Source organism: Falco peregrinus, chromosome 1 (genome assembly GCF_023634155.1).
Source record: "Falco peregrinus isolate bFalPer1 chromosome 1, bFalPer1.pri, whole genome shotgun sequence".
NCBI lineage: Eukaryota > Metazoa > Chordata > Aves > Falconiformes > Falconidae > Falco > Falco peregrinus.
In genome coordinates this window covers 54735598-54755427 of record NC_073721.1, presented here as the reverse complement: position 1 = coordinate 54755427, position 19830 = coordinate 54735598, and positions in this window count along the sequence as shown.

The following is a 19830-nucleotide window of genomic DNA, read 5'->3' as shown; positions in this document are numbered from 1 at the left end:
CAGGATGAACTACATCTGTGGTACCTTTCAGCTGCCTACCGGGGTAGTGGAAGAACTTACAACGGAACTCATTTCTGGCACCTTGCCCGATGGAGTTGTGCATGGGGTGTGTTTGGAACATTTTGTCACCAGCCGAGGCCAAAATTCAGCGCTTCCCCATCTCAGCCCAGAAAGCAGCTAGAACAACTTTTGTGGTGCCTTTCAGCTGCCTACCCGAGCAATGTAAAAAGTACCAAGAGAACTCCTTTCTGGCACCTTCCCCGGTGGAGTCGTGCATGGGGTGTGTTTGGAACATTTTGTCACCAGCCGAGTCCAAACTTCAGCGCTTCCCCACCTCACCCCAGAAAGCAGGATGAACTACATCTGTGGTACCTTTCAGCTGCCTACCGGGGTAGTGTAAGAACTTACAACGGAACTCCTTTCTGGCACCTTCCCCGGTGGAGTTGTGCATGGGGTGTGTTTGGAACATTTTGTCACCAGCCGAGGCCAAAATTCAGCGCTTCCCCATCTCAGCCCAGAAAGCAGGATGAACTACATCTGTGGTACCTTTCAGCTGCCTACCGGGGTAATGGAAGAACTTACAACGGAACTCCTTTCTGGCACCTTCCCCGGTGGAGTTGTGCATTGGGTGTGTTTGGAACATTTTGTCACCAGCCAAGTCCAAAATTCAGCGCTTCCCCATCTCAGCCCAGAAAGCAGGTAGAACAAGTCTTGTGGTGCCTTTCAGCTGCCTACCCGAGCAATGTAAAAAGTACCAAGAGAACTCCTTTCTGGCACCTTCCCCAGTGGAGTTGTGCATGGGGTGTGTTTGGAACATTTTGTCACCAGCCGAGTCCAAAATTCAGCGATTCCCCATCTCAGCCCAGAAAGCAGGTAGAACAAGTCTTGTGGTGCCTTTCAGCTGCCTACCCGAGCAATGTAAAAAGTACCAAGAGAACTCCTTTCTGGCACCTTCCCCGGTGGAGTTGTGCATGGGGTGTGTTTGGAACATTTTGTCACCAGCCGAGTCCAAAATTCAGCGCTTCCCTATCTCAGCCCAGAAAGCAGGATGAACTACATCTGTGGTACCTTTCAGCTGCCTACCGGGGTAGTGGAAGAACTTACAACGGAACTCCTTTCTGGCACCTTCCCCGGTGGAGTTGTGCATGGGGTGTGTTTGGTACATTTTGTCACCAGCCGAGTCCAAAATTCAGCGCTTCCCCATCTCAGCCCAGAAAGCAGGTAGAACAAGTCTTGTGGTGCCTTTCAGCTGCCTACCCGAGTAATGTAAAAACTAGCAACAGAACTCCTGTCTGGCACCTTCCCCAGTGGAGTTGTGCATGGGGTGTGTTTGGAACATTTTGTCACCAGCCGAGTCCAAAATTCAGCGCTTCCCCATCTCAGCCCAGAAAGCAGGTAGAACAAGTCTTGTGGTGCCTTTCAGCTGCCTACCGGGGTAGTGTAAAAACTAGCAAAGGAACTTCTTTCTGGCACCTTCCCCGGTGGAGTTGTGCATGGGGTGTGTTTGGTACATTTTGTCACCAGCCGAGTCCAAAATTCAGCGCTTCCCCATCTCAGCCCAGAAAGCAGGATGAACTACATCTGTGGTACCTTTCAGCTGCCTACCGGGGTAGTGTAAAAACTAGCAAAGGAACTCCTTTCTGACACCTTCCCCGGTGGAGTTGTGCATGGGGTGTGTTTGGAACATTTTGTCACCAGCCGAGGCCAAAATTCAGCGCTTCCCCACCTCACCCCAGAAAGCAGGATGAACTACATCTGTGGTACCTTTCAGCTGCCTACCGGGGTAGTGTAAGAACTTACAACGGAACTCCTTTCTGGCACCTTCCCCGGTGGAGTTGTGCATGGGGTGTGTTTGGAACATTTTGTCACCAGCCGAGTCCAAAATTCAGCGCTTCCCCATCTCAGCCCAGAAAGCAGGTAGAACAAGTCTTGTGGTGCCTTTCAGCTGCCTACCCGAGTAATGTAAAAACTAGCAACAGAACTCCTGTCTGGCACCTTCCCCAGTGGAGTTGTGCATGGGGTGTGTTTGGAACATTTTGTCACCAGCCGAGTCCAAAATTCAGCGCTTCCCTATCTCAGCCCAGAAAGCAGGATGAACTACATCTGTGGTACCTTTCAGCTGCCTACCAGGGTAGTGTAAAAACTAGCAAAGGAACTTCTTTCTGGCACCTTCCCCGGTGGAGTTGTGCATGGGGTGTGTTTGGAACATTTTGTCACCAGCCGAGTCCAAAATTCAGCGCTTCCCTATCTCAGCCCAGAAAGCAGGATGAACTACATCTGTGGTACCTTTCAGCTGCCTACCGGGGTAGTGTAAAAACTAGCAAAGGAACTCCTTTCTGACACCTTCCCCGGTGGAGTCGTGCATGGGGTGTGTTTGGAACATTTTGTCACCAGCCGAGGCCAAACTTCAGCGCTTCCCCACCTCACCCCAGAAAGCAGGATGAACTACATCTGTGGTACCTTTCAGCTGCCTACCGGGGTAGTGTAAGAAAACGGAACTCCTTTCTGGCACCTTCCCCGGTGGAGTTGTGCATGGGGTGTGTTTGGAACATTTTGTCACCAGCCAAGTCCAAAATTCAGCGTTTCCCCATCTCAGCCCAGAAAGCAGGTAGAACAAGTCTTGTGGTGCCTTTCAGCTGCCTACCGGGGTAATGTAAAAACTAGCAACAGAACTCCTGTCTGGCACCTTCCCCAGTGGAGTTGTGCATGGGGTGTGTTTGGAACATTTTGTCACCACCCGAGTCCAAAATTCAGCGCTTCCCCATCTCAGCCCAGAAAGCAGGTAGAACAAGTCTTGTCGTGCCTTTCAGCTGCCTACCCGAGCAATGTAAAAAGTACCAAGAGAACTCCTTTCTGGCACCTTCCCCGGTGGAGTTGTGCATGGGCTGTGTTTGGAACATTTTGTCACCAGCCGAGGCCAAAATTCAGCTCTTCCCTATCTCAGCCCAGAAAGCAGGATGAACTACATCTGTGGTACCTTTCAGCTGCCTACCGGGGTAGTGGAAGAACTTACAACGGAACTCCTTTCTGGCACCTTCCCCGGTGGAGTTGTGCATGGGGTGTGTTTGGTACATTTTGTCACCAGCCGAGTCCAAAATTCAGCGCTTCCCCATCTCAGCCCAGAAAGCAGGTAGAACAAGTCTTGTGGTGCCTTTCAGCTGCCTACCCGAGTAATGTAAAAACTAGCAACAGAACTCCTGTCTGGCACCTTCCCCAGTGGAGTTGTGCATGGGGTGTGTTTGGAACATTTTGTCACCAGCCGAGTCCAAAATTCAGCGCTTCCCCATCTCAGCCCAGAAAGCAGGTAGAACAAGTCTTGTGGTGCCTTTCAGCTGCCTACCCGAGCAATGTAAAAAGTACCAAGAGAACTACTTTCTGGCACCTTCCCCGGTGGAGTTGTGCATGGGGTGTGTTTGGAACATTTTGTCACCAGCCGAGTCCAAAATTCAGCGCTTCCCTATCTCAGCCCAGAAAGCAGGATGAACTACATCTGTGGTACCTTTCAGCTGCCTACCGGGGTAGTGTAAAAACTAGCAAAGGAACTTCTTTCTGGCACCTTCCCCGGTGGAGTTGTGCATGGGGTGTGTTTGGTACATTTTGTCACCAGCCGAGTCCAAAATTCAGCGCTTCCCCATCTCAGCCCAGAAAGCAGGATGAACTACATCTGTGGTACCTTTCAGCTGCCTACCGGGGTAGTGTAAAAACTAGCAACAGAACTCGTATCTGGCCCCTTCCCCGATGGAGTTGTGCATGGGGTGTGTTTGGAACATTTTGTCACCAGCCGAGGCCAAAATTCAGCGCTTCCCCACCTCACCCCAGAAAGCAGGATGAACTACATCTGTGGTACCTTTCAGCTGCCTACCGGGGTAGTGTAAGAACTTACAACGGAACTCCTTTCTGGCACCTTCCCCGGTGGAGTTGTGCATGGGGTGTGTTTGGAACATTTTGTCACCAGCCGAGTCCAAAATTCAGCGCTTCCCCATCTCAGCCCAGAAAGCAGGTAGAACAAGTCTTGTGGTGCCTTTCAGCTGCCTACCCGAGTAATGTAAAAACTAGCAACAGAACTCCTGTCTGGCACCTTCCCCAGTGGAGTTGTGCATGGGGTGTGTTTGGAACATTTTGTCACCAGCCGAGTCCAAAATTCAGCGCTTCCCCCATCTCAGCCCAGAAAGCAGGTAGAACAAGTCTTGTGGTGCCTTTCAGCTGCCTACCCGAGCAATGTAAAAAGTACCAAGAGAACTCCTTTCTGGCACCTTCCCCGGTGGAGTTGTGCATGGGGTGTGTTTGGAACATTTTGTCACCAGCCGAGGCCAAAATTCAGCGCTTCCCTATCTCAGCCCAGAAAGCAGGATGAACTACATCTGTGGTACCTTTCAGCTGCCTACCAGGGTAGTGTAAAAACTAGCAAAGGAACTTCTTTCTGGCACCTTCCCCGGTGGAGTTGTGCATGGGGTGTGTTTGGTACATTTTGTCACCAGCCGAGTCCAAAATTCAGCGCTTCCCTATCTCAGCCCAGAAAGCAGGATGAACTACATCTGTGGTACCTTTCAGCTGCCTACCGGGGTAGTGTAAAAAATAGCAAAGGAACTCGTTTCTGGCACCTTCCCCGGTGGAGTTGTGCATGGGGTGTGTTTGGAACATTTTGTCACCAGCCGAGGCCAAAATTCAGCGCTTCCCTATCTCAGCCCAGAAAGCAGGATGAACTACATCTGTGGTACCTTTCAGCTGCCTACCGGGGTAGTGGAAGAACTTACAACGGAACTCCTTTCTGGCACCTTCCCCGGTGGAGTTGTGCATGGGGTGTGTTTGGAACATTTTGTCACCAGCCGAGTCCAAAATTCAGCGCTTCCCCATCTCAGCCCAGAAAGCAGGTAGAACAAGTCTTGTGGTGCCTTTCAGCTGCCTACCCGAGTAAAGTAAAAACTAGCAACAGAACTCCTGTCTGGCACCTTCCCCAGTGGAGTTGTGCATGGGGTGTGTTTGGAACATTTTGTCACCAGCCGAGTCCAAAATTCAGCGCTTCCCCATCTCAGCCCAGAAAGCAGGTAGAACAAGTCTTGTGGTGCCTTTCAGCTGCCTACCCGAGCAATGTTAAAAAGTACCAAGAGAACTCCTTTCTGGCACCTTCCCCGGTGGAGTTGTGCATGGGGTGTGTTTGGAACATTTTGTCACCAGCCGAGTCCAAAATTCAGCGCTTCCCTATCTCAGCCCAGAAAGCAGGATGAACTACATCTGTGGTACCTTTCAGCTGCCTACCGGGGGTAGTGTAAAAACTAGCAAAGGAACTTCTTCTCTGGCACCTTCCCCCGGTGGAGTTGTGCATGGGGTGTGTTTGGTACATTTTGTCACCAGCCGAGTCCAAAATTCAGCGCTTCCCCATCTCAGCCCAGAAAGCAGGATGAACTACATCTGTGGTACCTTTCAGCTGCCTACCGGGGTAGTGTAAAAACTAGCAAAGGAACTCCTTTCTGACACCTTCCCCGGTGGAGTCGTGCATGGGGTGTGTTTGGAACATTTTGTCACCAGCCGAGGCCAAACTTCAGCGCTTCCCCACCTCACCCCAGAAAGCAGGATGAACTACATCTGTGGTACCTTTCAGCTGCCTACCCGGGGTAGTGTAAGAACTTACAATGGAACTCCTTTCTGGCACCTTCCCCGGTGGAGTTGTGCATGGGGTGTGTTTGGAACATTTTGTCACCAGCCGAGTCCAAAATTCAGCGCTTCCCCATCTCAGCCCAGAAAGCAGGTAGAACAAGTCTTGTGGTGCCTTTCAGCTGCCTACCCGAGTAATGTAAAAACTAGCAACAGAACTCCTGTCTGGCACCTTCCCCAGTGGAGTTGTGCATGGGGTGTGTTTGGAACATTTTGTCACCAGCCGAGGCCAAAATTCAGCGCTTCCCCATCTCAGCCAGAAAGCAGGTAGAACAAGTCTTGTGGTGCCTTTCAGCTGCCTACCCGAGCAATGTAAAAAGTACCAAGAGAACTCCTTTCTGGCACCTTCCCCGGTGGAGTTGTGCATGGGGTGTGTTTGGAACATTTTGTCACCAGCCGAGGCCAAAATTCAGCGCTTCCCTATCTCAGCCCAGAAAGCAGGATGAACTACATCTGTGGTACATTTCAGCTGCCTACCGGGGTAGTGGAAGAACTTACAACGGAACTCCTTTCTGTCACCTTCCCCGGTGGAGTTGTGCATGGGGTGTGTTTGGTACATTTTGTCACCAGCCGAGTCCAAAATTCAGCGTTTCCCCATCTCAGCCCAGAAAGCAGGTAGAAGAAGTCTTGTGGTGCCTTTCAGCTGCCTACCCGAGCAATGTAAAAAGTTCCAAAAGAACTCCTTTCTGGCACCTTCCCCGGTGGAGTTGTGCATGGGGTGTGTTTGGAACATTTTGTCACCAGCCGAGTCCAAAATTCAGCGCTTCCCCATCTCAGCCCAGAAAGCAGGTAGAACAAGTTTTGTGGTGCCTTTCAGCTGCCTACCGGGGTAATGTAAAAACTAGCAACAGAACTCGTATCTGGCCCCTTCCCCGATGGAGTTGTGCATGGGGTGTGTTTGGAACATTTTGTCACAAGCCGAGTCCAAAATTCAGCGCTTCCCCATCTCAGCCCAGAAAGCAGGTAGAACAAGTCTTGTGGTGCCTTTCAGCTGCCTACCCGAGTAATGTAAAAAGTTCCAACAGAACTCCTTTCTGGCACCTTGCCCGATGGAGTTGTGCATGGGGTGTGTTTGGAACATTTTGTCACCAGCCGAGTCCAAAATTCAGCGCTTCCCCATCTCAGCCCAGAAAGCAGGTAGAACAAGTTTTGTGGTGCCTTTCAGCTGCCTACTGGGTAATGTAAAAACTAGCAAGAGAACTCCTTTCTGGCCCCTTCCCCGAAGGAGTTGTGTATGGGGTGTGTTTGGAACATTTTGTCACCAGCCAAGTCCAAAATTCAGCGCTTCCCAATCTCAGCCCAGAAAGCAGGTAGAACAAGTCTTGTGGTGCCTTTCAGCTGCCTACCCGAGCAATGTAAAAAGTACCAAGAGAACTCCTTTCTGGCACCTTCCCCGGTGGAGTTGTGCATGGGGTGTGTTTGGAACATTTTGTCACCAGCCGAGGCCAAAATTCAGCGCTTCCCCATCTCAGCCCAGAAAGCAGGTAGAACAAGTTTTGTGGTTCCTTTCAGCTGCCTACCGGGGTAATGTAAAAACTAGCAACAGAACTCGTATCTGGCCCCTTCCCCGATGGAGTTGTGCATGGGGTGTGTTTGGAACATTTTGTCACCAGCCGAGTCCAAAATTCAGCGCTTCCCCATCTCAGCCCAGAAAGCAGGTAGAACAAGTCTTGTGGTGCCTTTCAGCTGCCTACCTGGGTAATGTAAAAACTAGCAAGAGAACTCATATCTGGCCCCTTCCCCGGTGGAGTTGTGCATGGGGTGTGTTTGGAACATTTTGTCACCAGCCAAGTCCAAAATTCAGCGCTTCCCAATCTCAGCCCAGAAAGCAGGTAGAACAAGTCTTGTGGTGCCTTTCAGCTGCCTACCCGAGCAATGTAAAAAGTACCAAGAGAACTCCTTTCTGGCACCTTCCCCGGTGGAGTTGTGCATGGGGTGTGTTTGGAACATTTTGTCACCAGCCGAGGCCAAAATTCAGCGCTTCCCCATCTCAGCCCAGAAAGCAGGTAGAACAACTTTTGTGGTGCCTTTCAGCTGCCTACCGGGGTAATGTAAAAACTAGGAACAGAACTCATATCTGGCCCCTTCCCCGAAGGAGTTGTGCATGGGGTGTGTTTGGAACATTTTGTCACCAGCCGAGGCCAAAATTCAGCTCTTCCCCATCTCAGCCCAGAAAGCAGGTAGAACAAGTCTTGTGGTACCTTTCAGCTGCCTACCCGAGCAATGTAAAAAGTACCAAGAGAACTCCTTTCTGGCCCCTTCCCTGATGGAGTTGTGCATGGGGTGTGTTTGGAACATTTTGTCACCAGCCGAGTCCAAACTTCAGCGCTTCCCCACCTCACCCCAGAAAGCAGGATGAACTACATCTTTGGTACCTTTCAGCTGCCTACCGGGGTAGTGGAAGAACTTACAACGGAACTCCTTTCTGGCACCTTCCCCGGTGGAGTTGTGCATGGGGTGTGTTTGGAACATTTTGTCACCAGCCGAGTCCAAAATTCAGCGCTTCCCCATCTCAGCCCAGAAAGCAGGTAGAACAAGTCTTGTGGTGCCTTTCAGCTGCCTACCCGAGCAATGTAAAAAGTACCAAGAGAACTCCTTTCTGGCACCTTCCCCGGTGGAGTTGTGCATGGGGTGTGTTTGGAACATTTTGTCACCAGCCGAGTCCAAAATTCAGCGCTTCCCTATCTCAGCCCAGAAAGCAGGATGCACTACATCTGTGGTACCTTTCAGCTGCCTACCGGGGTAGTGTAAAAACTAGCAAAGGAACTTCTTTCTGGCACCTTCCCCGGTGGAGTTGTGCATGGGGTGTGTTTGGTACATTTTGTCACCAGCCGAGTCCAAAATTCAGCGCTTCCCCACCTCACCCCAGAAAGCAGGATGAACTACATCTGTGGTACCTTTCAGCTGCCTACCGGGGTAGTGTAAAAAGTAGCAAAAAAAATTCTTTCTGACACCTTCCCCGGTGGAGTCGTGCATGGGGTGTGTTTGGAACATTTTGTCACCAGCCGAGGCCAAAATTCAGCGCTTCCCCATCTCTAGCCCAGAAAGCAGGTAGAACAAGTCTTGTGGTGCCTTTCAGCTGCCTACCCGAGCAATGTAAAAAGTTCCAACAGAACTCCTTTCTGGCACCTTGCCCGATGGAGTTGTGCATGGGGTGTGTTTGGAACATTTTGTCACCAGCCGAGGCCAAAATTCAGCGCTTCCCCATCTCAGCCCAGAAAGCAGCTAGAACAACTTTTGTGGTGCCTTTCAGCTGCCTACCCGAGCAATGTAAAAAGTACCAAGAGAACTCCTTTCTGGCACCTTCCCCGGTGGAGTCGTGCATGGGGTGTGTTTGGAACATTTTGTCACCAGCCGAGTCCAAACTTCAGCGCTTCCCCACCTCACCCCAGAAAGCAGGATGAACTACATCTGTGGTACCTTTCAGCTGCCTACCGGGGTAGTGTAAGAACTTACAACGGAACTCCTTTCTGGCACCTTTCCCGATGGAGTTGTGCATGGGGTGTGTTTGGAACATTTTGTCACCAGCCGAGTCCAAAATTCAGCGTTTCCCCATCTCAGCCCAGAAAGCAGGTAGAACAAGTCTTGTGGTGCCTTTCAGCTGCCTACCCGAGTAATGTAAAAACTAGCAACAGAACTCCTTTCTGGCACCTTCCCCAGTGGAGTTGTGCATGGGGTGTGTTTGGAACATTTTGTCACCAGCCGAGGCCAAAATTCAGCGCTTCCCTATCTCAGCCCAGAAAGCAGGATGAACTACATCTGGGGTACCTTTCAGCTGCCTACCGGGGTAGTGTAAAAACTAGCAAAGGAACTTCTTTCTGGCACCTTCCCCGGTGGAGTTGTGCATGGGGTGTGTTTGGAACATTTTGTCACCAGCCGAGTCCAAAATTCAGCGCTTCCCCATCTCAGCCTAGAAAGCAGGTAGAACAAGTCTTGTGGTGCCTTTCAGCTGCCTACCCGAGTAATGTAAAAAGTTCCAACAGAACTCCTTTCTGGCACCTTCCCCAGTGGAGTTGTGCATGGGGTGTGTTTGGAACATTTTGTCAGCAGCCGAGTCCAAAATTCAGCGCTTCCCCATCTCAGCCCAGAAAGCAGGTAGAACAAGTTTTGTGGTGCCTTTCAGCTGCCTAACGGGGTAATGTAAAAACTAGCAACAGAACTCCTTTCTGGCACCTTCCCCGATGGAGTTGTGCATGGGGTGTGTTTGGAACATTTTGTCACCATCCGAGTCCAAAATTCAGCGCTTCCCCATCTCAGCCCAGAAAGCAGGTAGAACAAGTCTTGTGGTGCCTTTCAGCTGCCTACCCGAGCAATGTAAAAATTTCCAACAGAACTCCTTTCTGGCACCTTGCCCGATGGAGTTGTGCATGGGGTGTGTTTGGAACATTTTGTCACCAGCCGAGGCCAAAATTCAGCGCTACCCCATCTCAGCCCAGAAAGCAGCTAGAACAACTTTTGTGGTGCCTTTCAGCTGCCTACCCGAGCAATGTAAAAAGTACCAAGAGAACTCCTTTCTGGCACCTTCCCCGGTGGAGTCGTGCATGGGGTGTGTTTGGAACATTTTGTCACCAGCCGAGTCCAAAATTCAGCGTTTCCCCATCTCAGCCCAGAAAGCAGGTAGAAGAAGTCTTGTGGTGCCTTTCAGCTGCCTACCCGAGCAATGTAAAAAGTTCCAAAAGAACTCCTTTCTGGCACCTTCCCCGGTGGAGTTGTGCATGGGGTGTGTTTGGAACATTTTGTCACCAGCCGAGTCCAAAATTCAGCGCTTCCCCATCTCAGCCCAGAAAGCAGGTAGAACAAGTTTTGTGGTGCCTTTCAGCTGCCTACCGGGGTAATGTAAAAACTAGCAACAGAACTCGTATCTGGCCCCTTCCCCGATGGAGTTGTGCATGGGGTGTGTTTGGAACATTTTGTCACAAGCCGAGTCCAAAATTCAGCGCTTCCCCATCTCAGCCCAGAAAGCAGGTAGAACAAGTCTTGTGGTGCCTTTCAGCTGCCTACCCGAGTAATGTAAAAAGTTCCAACAGAACTCCTTTCTGGCACCTTGCCCGATGGAGTTGTGCATGGGGTGTGTTTGGAACATTTTGTCACCAGCCGAGTCCAAAATTCAGCGCTTCCCCATCTCAGCCCAGAAAGCAGGTAGAACAAGTTTTGTGGTGCCTTTCAGCTGCCTACTGGGTAATGTAAAAACTAGCAAGAGAACTCCTTTCTGGCCCCTTCCCCGAAGGAGTTGTGTATGGGGTGTGTTTGGAACATTTTGTCACCAGCCAAGTCCAAAATTCAGCGCTTCCCAATCTCAGCCCAGAAAGCAGGTAGAACAAGTCTTGTGGTGCCTTTCAGCTGCCTACCCGAGCAATGTAAAAAGTACCAAGAGAACTCCTTTCTGGCACCTTCCCCGGTGGAGTTGTGCATGGGGTGTGTTTGGAACATTTTGTCACCAGCCGAGGCCAAAATTCAGCGCTTCCCCATCTCAGCCCAGAAAGCAGGTAGAACAAGTTTTGTGGTTCCTTTCAGCTGCCTACCGGGGTAATGTAAAAACTAGCAACAGAACTCGTATCTGGCCCCTTCCCCGATGGAGTTGTGCATGGGGTGTGTTTGGAACATTTTGTCACCAGCCGAGTCCAAAATTCAGCGCTTCCCCATCTCAGCCCAGAAAGCAGGTAGAACAAGTCTTGTGGTGCCTTTCAGCTGCCTACCTGGGTAATGTAAAAACTAGCAAGAGAACTCATATCTGGCCCCTTCCCCGGTGGAGTTGTGCATGGGGTGTGTTTGGAACATTTTGTCACCAGCCAAGTCCAAAATTCAGCGCTTCCCAATCTCAGCCCAGAAAGCAGGTAGAACAAGTCTTGTGGTGCCTTTCAGCTGCCTACCCGAGCAATGTAAAAAGTACCAAGAGAACTCCTTTCTGGCACCTTCCCCGGTGGAGTTGTGCATGGGGTGTGTTTGGAACATTTTGTCACCAGCCGAGGCCAAAATTCAGCGCTTCCCCATCTCAGCCCAGAAAGCAGGTAGAACAACTTTTGTGGTGCCTTTCAGCTGCCTACCGGGGTAATGTAAAAACTAGGAACAGAACTCATATCTGGCCCCTTCCCCGAAGGAGTTGTGCATGGGGTGTGTTTGGAACATTTTGTCACCAGCCGAGGCCAAAATTCAGCTCTTCCCCATCTCAGCCCAGAAAGCAGGTAGAACAAGTCTTGTGGTACCTTTCAGCTGCCTACCCGAGCAATGTAAAAAGTACCAAGAGAACTCCTTTCTGGCCCCTTCCCTGATGGAGTTGTGCATGGGGTGTGTTTGGAACATTTTGTCACCAGCCGAGTCCAAACTTCAGCGCTTCCCCACCTCACCCCAGAAAGCAGGATGAACTACATCTTTGGTACCTTTCAGCTGCCTACCGGGGTAGTGGAAGAACTTACAACGGAACTCCTTTCTGGCACCTTCCCCGGTGGAGTTGTGCATGGGGTGTGTTTGGAACATTTTGTCACCAGCCGAGTCCAAAATTCAGCGCTTCCCCATCTCAGCCCAGAAAGCAGGTAGAACAAGTCTTGTGGTGCCTTTCAGCTGCCTACCCGAGCAATGTAAAAAGTACCAAGAGAACTCCTTTCTGGCACCTTCCCCGGTGGAGTTGTGCATGGGGTGTGTTTGGAACATTTTGTCACCAGCCGAGTCCAAAATTCAGCGCTTCCCTATCTCAGCCCAGAAAGCAGGATGCACTACATCTGTGGTACCTTTCAGCTGCCTACCGGGGTAGTGTAAAAACTAGCAAAGGAACTTCTTTCTGGCACCTTCCCCGGTGGAGTTGTGCATGGGGTGTGTTTGGTACATTTTGTCACCAGCCGAGTCCAAAATTCAGCGCTTCCCCACCTCACCCCAGAAAGCAGGATGAACTACATCTGTGGTACCTTTCAGCTGCCTACCGGGGTAGTGTAAAAAGTAGCAAAAAAAATTCTTTCTGACACCTTCCCCGGTGGAGTCGTGCATGGGGTGTGTTTGGAACATTTTGTCACCAGCCGAGGCCAAAATTCAGCGCTTCCCCATCTCAGCCCAGAAAGCAGGTAGAACAAGTCTTGTGGTGCCTTTCAGCTGCCTACCCGAGCAATGTAAAAAGTTCCAACAGAACTCCTTTCTGGCACCTTGCCCGATGGAGTTGTGCATGGGGTGTGTTTGGAACATTTTGTCACCAGCCGAGGCCAAAATTCAGCGCTTCCCCATCTCAGCCCAGAAAGCAGCTAGAACAACTTTTGTGGTGCCTTTCAGCTGCCTACCCGAGCAATGTAAAAAGTACCAAGAGAACTCCTTTCTGGCACCTTCCCCGGTGGAGTCGTGCATGGGGTGTGTTTGGAACATTTTGTCACCAGCCGAGTCCAAACTTCAGCGCTTCCCCACCTCACCCCAGAAAGCAGGATGAACTACATCTGTGGTACCTTTCAGCTGCCTACCGGGGTAGTGTAAGAACTTACAACGGAACTCCTTTCTGGCACCTTTCCCGATGGAGTTGTGCATGGGGTGTGTTTGGAACATTTTGTCACCAGCCGAGTCCAAAATTCAGCGTTTCCCCATCTCAGCCCAGAAAGCAGGTAGAACAAGTCTTGTGGTGCCTTTCAGCTGCCTACCCGAGTAATGTAAAAACTAGCAACAGAACTCCTTTCTGGCACCTTCCCCAGTGGAGTTGTGCATGGGGTGTGTTTGGAACATTTTGTCACCAGCCGAGGCCAAAATTCAGCGCTTCCCTATCTCAGCCCAGAAAGCAGGATGAACTACATCTGGGGTACCTTTCAGCTGCCTACCGGGGTAGTGTAAAAACTAGCAAAGGAACTTCTTTCTGGCACCTTCCCCGGTGGAGTTGTGCATGGGGTGTGTTTGGAACATTTTGTCACCAGCCGAGTCCAAAATTCAGCGCTTCCCCATCTCAGCCTAGAAAGCAGGTAGAACAAGTCTTGTGGTGCCTTTCAGCTGCCTACCCGAGTAATGTAAAAAGTTCCAACAGAACTCCTTTCTGGCACCTTCCCCAGTGGAGTTGTGCATGGGGTGTGTTTGGAACATTTTGTCAGCAGCCGAGTCCAAAATTCAGCGCTTCCCCATCTCAGCCCAGAAAGCAGGTAGAACAAGTTTTGTGGTGCCTTTCAGCTGCCTAACGGGGTAATGTAAAAACTAGCAACAGAACTCCTTTCTGGCACCTTCCCCGATGGAGTTGTGCATGGGGTGTGTTTGGAACATTTTGTCACCATCCGAGTCCAAAATTCAGCGCTTCCCCATCTCAGCCCAGAAAGCAGGTAGAACAAGTCTTGTGGTGCCTTTCAGCTGCCTACCCGAGCAATGTAAAAATTTCCAACAGAACTCCTTTCTGGCACCTTGCCCGATGGAGTTGTGCATGGGGTGTGTTTGGAACATTTTGTCACCAGCCGAGGCCAAAATTCAGCGCTACCCCATCTCAGCCCAGAAAGCAGCTAGAACAACTTTTGTGGTGCCTTTCAGCTGCCTACCCGAGCAATGTAAAAAGTACCAAGAGAACTCCTTTCTGGCACCTTCCCCGGTGGAGTCGTGCATGGGGTGTGTTTGGAACATTTTGTCACCAGCCGAGTCCAAAATTCAGCGCTTCCCTATCTCAGCCCAGAAAGCAGGATGAACTACATCTGTGGTACCTTTCAGCTGCCTACCGGGGTAGTGTAAGAACTTACAAAGGAACTCGTTTCTGGCACCTTCCCCGGTGGAGTTGTGCATGGGGTGTGTTTGGAACATTTTGTCACCAGCCGAGGCCAAAATTCAGCGCTTCCCCACCTCACCCCAGAAAGCAGGATGAACTACATCTGTGGTACCTTTCAGCTGCCTACCGGGGTAGTGTAAGAACTTACAACGGAACTCCTTTCTGGCACCTTCCCCGGTGGAGTTGTGCATGGGGTGTGTTTGGAACATTTTGTCACCAGCCAAGTCCAAAATTCAGCGCTTCCCCATCTCAGCCCAGAAAGCAGGTAGAACAAGTCTTGTGGTGCCTTTCAGCTGCCTACCCGAGTAATGTAAAAACTAGCAACAGAACTCCTGTCTGGCACCTTCCCCAGTGGAGTTGTGCATGGGGTGTGTTTGGAACATTTTGTCACCAGCCGAGTCCAAAATTCAGCGCTTCCCCATCTCAGCCCAGAAAGCAGGTAGAACAAGTCTTGTGGTGCCTTTCAGCTGCCTACCCGAGCAATGTAAAAAGTACCAAGAGAACTCCTTTCTGGCACCTTCCCCGGTGGAGTTGTGCATGGGGTGTGTTTGGAACATTTTGTCACCAGCCGAGTCCAAAATTCAGCGCTTCCCTATCTCAGCCCAGAAAGCAGGATGAACTACATCTGTGGTACCTTTCAGCTGCCTACCGGGGTAGTGTAAAAACTAGCAAAGGAACTTCTTTCTGGCACCTTCCCCGGTGGAGTTGTGCATGGGGTGTGTTTGGTACATTTTGTCACCAGCCGAGTCCAAAATTCAGCGCTTCCCTATCTCAGCCCAGAAAGCAGGATGAACTACATCTGTGGTACCTTTCAGCTGCCTACCGGGGTAGTGTAAAAACTAGCAAAGGAACTCCTTTCTGGCACCTTCCCCGGTGGAGTTGTGCATGGGGTGTGTTTGGAACATTTTGTCACCAGCCGAGGCCAAACTTCAGCGCTTCCCCACCTCACCCCAGAAAGCAGGATGAACTACATCTGTGGTACCTTTCAGCTGCCTACCGGGGTAGTGTAAGAACTTACAACGGAACTCCTTTCTGGCACCTTCCCCGGTGGAGTTGTGCATGGGGTGTGTTTGGAACATTTTGTCACCAGCCAAGTCCAAAATTCAGCGCTTCCCCATCTCAGCCCGGAAAGCAGGTAGAACAAGTCTTGTGGTGCCTTTCAGCTGCCTACCCGAGCAATGTAAAAAGTACCAAGAGAACTCCTTTCTGGCACCTTCCCCGGTGGAGTTGTGCATGGGGTGTGTTTGGAACATTTTGTCACCAGCCGAGGCCAAAATTCAGCGCTTCCCCACCTCACCCCAGAAAGCAGGATGAACTACATCTGTGGTACCTTTCAGCTGCCTACCGGGGTAGTGGAAGAACTTACAACGGAACTCCTTTCTGGCACCTTCCCCGGTGGAGTTGTGCATGGGGTGTGTTTGGTACATTTTGTCACCAGCCGAGTCCAAAATTCAGCGCTTCCCCATCTCAGCCCAGAAAGCAGGTAGAACAAGTCTTGTGGTGCCTTTCAGCTGCCTACCCGAGTAATGTAAAAACTAGCAACAGAACTCCTTTCTGGCACCTTCCCCAGTGGAGTTGTGCATGGGGTGTGTTTGGAACATTTTGTCACCAGCCGAGTCCAAAATTCAGCGATTCCCCATCTCAGCCCAGAAAGCAGGTAGAACAAGTCTTGTGGTGCCTTTCAGCTGCCTACCCGAGCAATGTAAAAAGTACCAAGAGAACTCCTTTCTGGCACCTTCCCCGGTGGAGTTGTGCATGGGGTGTGTTTGGAACATTTTGTCACCAGCCGAGTCCAAAATTCAGCGCTTCCCCATCTCAGCCCAGAAAGCAGGATGAACTACATCTGTGGTACCTTTCAGCTGCCTACCGGGGTAGTGTAAAAACTAGCAAAGGAACTTCTTTCTGGCACCTTCCCCGGTGGAGTTGTGCATGGGGTGTGTTTGGTACATTTTGTCACCAGCCGAGTCCAAAATTCAGCGCTTCCCTATCTCAGCCCAGAAAGCAGGATGAACTACATCTGTGGTACCTTTCAGCTGCCTACCGGGGTAGTGTAAAAACTAGCCAAGGAACTCCTTTCTGACACCTTACCCGGTGGAGTCGTGCATGGGGTGTGTTTGGAACATTTTGTCACCAGCCGAGGCCAAACATCAGCGCTTCCCCACCTCACCCCAGAAAGCAGGATGAACTACATATGTGGTACCTTTCAGCTGCCTACCGGGGTAGTGTAAAAACTAGCAAAGGAACTCCTTTCTGACACCTTCCCCGGTGGAGTCGTGCATGGGGTGTGTTTGGAACATTTTGTCACCAGCCGAGGCCAAACTTCAGCGCTTCCCCACCTCACCCCAGAAAGCAGGATGAACTACATCTGTGGTACCTTTCAGCTGCCTACCGGGGTAGTGGAAGAACTTACAACGGAACTCCTGTCTGGCACCTTCCCCAGTGGAGTTGTGCATGGGGTGTGTTTGGAACATTTTGTCACCAGCCGAGTCCAAAATTCAGCGCTTCCCCATCTCAGCCCAGAAAGCAGGTAGAACAAGTCTTGTGGTGCCTTTCAGCTGCCTACCCGAGTAATGTAAAAACTAGCAAGAGAACTCCTTTCTGGCACCTTCCCCGGTGGAGTTGTGCATGGGGTGTGTTTGGAACATTTTGTCACCAGCCGAGTCCAAAATTCAGCGATTCCCCATCTCAGCCCAGAAAGCAGGATGAACTACATCTGTGGTACCTTTCAGCTGCCTACCGGGGTAGTGTAAAAACTAGCAAAGGAACTTCTTTCTGGCACCTTCCCCGGTGGAGTTGTGCATGGGGTGTGTTTGGTACATTTTGTCACCAGCCGAGTCCAAAATTCAGCGCTTCCCTATCTCAGCCCAGAAAGCAGGATGAACTACATCTGTGGTACCTTTCAGCTGCCTACCGGGGTAGTGTAAAAACTAGCAAAGGAACTCCTTTCTGACACCTTCCCCGGTGGAGTCGTGCATGGGGTGTGTTTGGAACATTTTGTCACCAGCCGAGGCCAAACTTCAGTGCTTCCCCACCTCACCCCAGAAAGCAGGATGAACTACATCTGTGGTACCTTTCAGCTGCCTACCGGGGTAGTGTAAGAACTTACAACGGAACTCCTTTCTGGCACCTTCCCCGGTGGAGTTGTGCATGGGGTGTGTTTGGAACATTTTGTCACCAGCCAAGTCCAAAATTCAGCGCTTCCCCATCTCAGCCCAGAAAGCAGGTAGAACAAGTCTTGTGGTGCCTTTCAGCTGCCTACCCGAGTAATGTAAAAACTAGCAACAGAACTCCTGTCTGGCACCTTCCCCAGTGGAGTTGTGCATGGGGTGTGTTTGGAACATTTTGTCACCAGCCGAGTCCAAAATTCAGCGCTTCCCCATCTCAGCCCAGAAAGCAGGTAGAACAAGTCTTGTGGTGCCTTTCAGCTGCCTACCCGAGCAATGTAAAAAGTACCAAGAGAACTCCTTTCTGGCACCTTCCCCGGTGGAGTTGTGCATGGGGTGTGTTTGGAACATTTTGTCACCAGCCGAGTCCAAAATTCAGCGCTTCCCTATCTCAGCCCAGAAAGCAGGATGAACTACATCTGTGGTACCTTTCAGCTGCCTACCGGGGTAGTGGAAGAACTTACAACGGAACTCCTTTCTGGCACCTTCCCCGGTGGAGTTGTGCATGGGGTGTGTTTGGTACATTTTGTCACCAGCCGAGTCCAAAATTCAGCGCTTCCCCATCTCAGCCCGGAAAGCTGGTAGAACAAGTCTTGTGGTGCCTTTCAGCTGCCTACCCGAGTAATGTAAAAACTAGCAACAGAACTCCTTTCTGGCACCTTCCCCAGTGGAGTTGTGCATGGGGTGTGTTTGGAACATTTTGTCACCAGCCGAGTCCAAAATTCAGCGATTCCCCATCTCAGCCCAGAAAGCAGGTAGAACAAGTCTTGTGGTGCCTTTCAGCTGCCTACCCGAGCAATGTAAAAAGTACCAAGAGAACTCCTTTCTGGCACCTTCCCCGGTGGAGTTGTGCATGGGGTGTGTTTGGAACATTTTGTCACCAGCCGAGTACAAAATTCAGCGCTTCCCTATCTCAGCCCAGAAAGCAGGATGAACTACATCTGTGGTACCTTTCAGCTGCCTACCAGGGTAGTGTAAAAACTAGCAAAGGAACTTCTTTCTGGCACCTTCCCCGGTGGAGTTGTGCATGGGGTGTGTTTGGTACATTTTGTCACCAGCCGAGTCCAAAATTCAGCGCTTCCCTATCTCAGCCCAGAAAGCAGGATGAACTACATCTGTGGTACCTTTCAGCTGCCTACCGGGGTAGTTTAAAAACTAGCAAAGGAACTCCTTTCTGACACCTTCCCCGGTGGAGTCGTGCATGGGGTGTGTTTGGAACATTTTGTCACCAGCCGAGGCCAAACTTCAGTGCTTCCCCACCTCACCCCAGAAAGCAGGATGAACTACATCTGTGGTACCTTTCAGCTGCCTACCGGGGTAGTGTAAAAACTAGCAAAGGAACTCCTTTCTGACACGTTCCCCGGTGGAGTCGTGCATGGGGTGTGTTTGGAACATTTTGTCACCAGCCGAGGCCAAACTTCAGCGCTTCCCCACCTCACCCCAGAAAGCAGGATGAACTACATCTGTGGTACCTTTCAGCTGCCTACCGGGGTAGTGTAAGAACTTACAACGGAACTCCTTTCTGGCACCTTTCCCGATGGAGTTGTGCATGGGGTGTGTTTGGAACATTTTGTCACCAGCCAAGTCCAAAATTCAGCGCTTCCCCATATCAGCCCAGAAAGCAGGTAGAACAAGTCTTGTGGTGCGTTTCAGCTGCCTACCCGAGTAATGTAAAAACTAGCAACAGAACTCCTGTCTGGCACCTTCCCCAGTGGAGTTGTGCATGGGGTGTGTTTGGAACATTTTGTCACCAGCCGAGTCCAAAATTCAGCGCTTCCCTATCTCAGCCCAGAAAGCAGGATGCACTACATCTGTGGTACCTTTCAGCTGCCTACCGGGGTAGTGTAAAAACTAGCAAAGGAACTCCTTTCTGACACCTTCCCCGGTGGAGTCGTGCATGGGGTGTGTTTGGAACATTTTGTCACCAGCCGAGGCCAAACTTCAGTGCTTCCCCACCTCACCCCAGAAAGCAGGATGAACTACATCTGTGGTACCTTTCAGCTGCCTACCGGGGTAGTGTAAGAACTTACAACGGAACTCCTTTCTGGCACCTTCCCCGGTGGAGTTGTGCATGGGGTGTGTTTGGAACATTTTGTCACCAGCCAAGTCCAAAATTCAGCGCTTCCCCATCTCAGCCCAGAAAGCAGGTAGAACAAGTCTTGTGGTGCCTTTCAGCTGCCTACCCGAGTAATGTAAAAACTAGCAACAGAACTCCTGTCTGGCACCTTCCCCAGTGGAGTTGTGCATGGGGTGTGTTTGGAACATTTTGTCACCAGCCGAGTCCAAAATTCAGCGCTTCCCCATCTCAGCCCA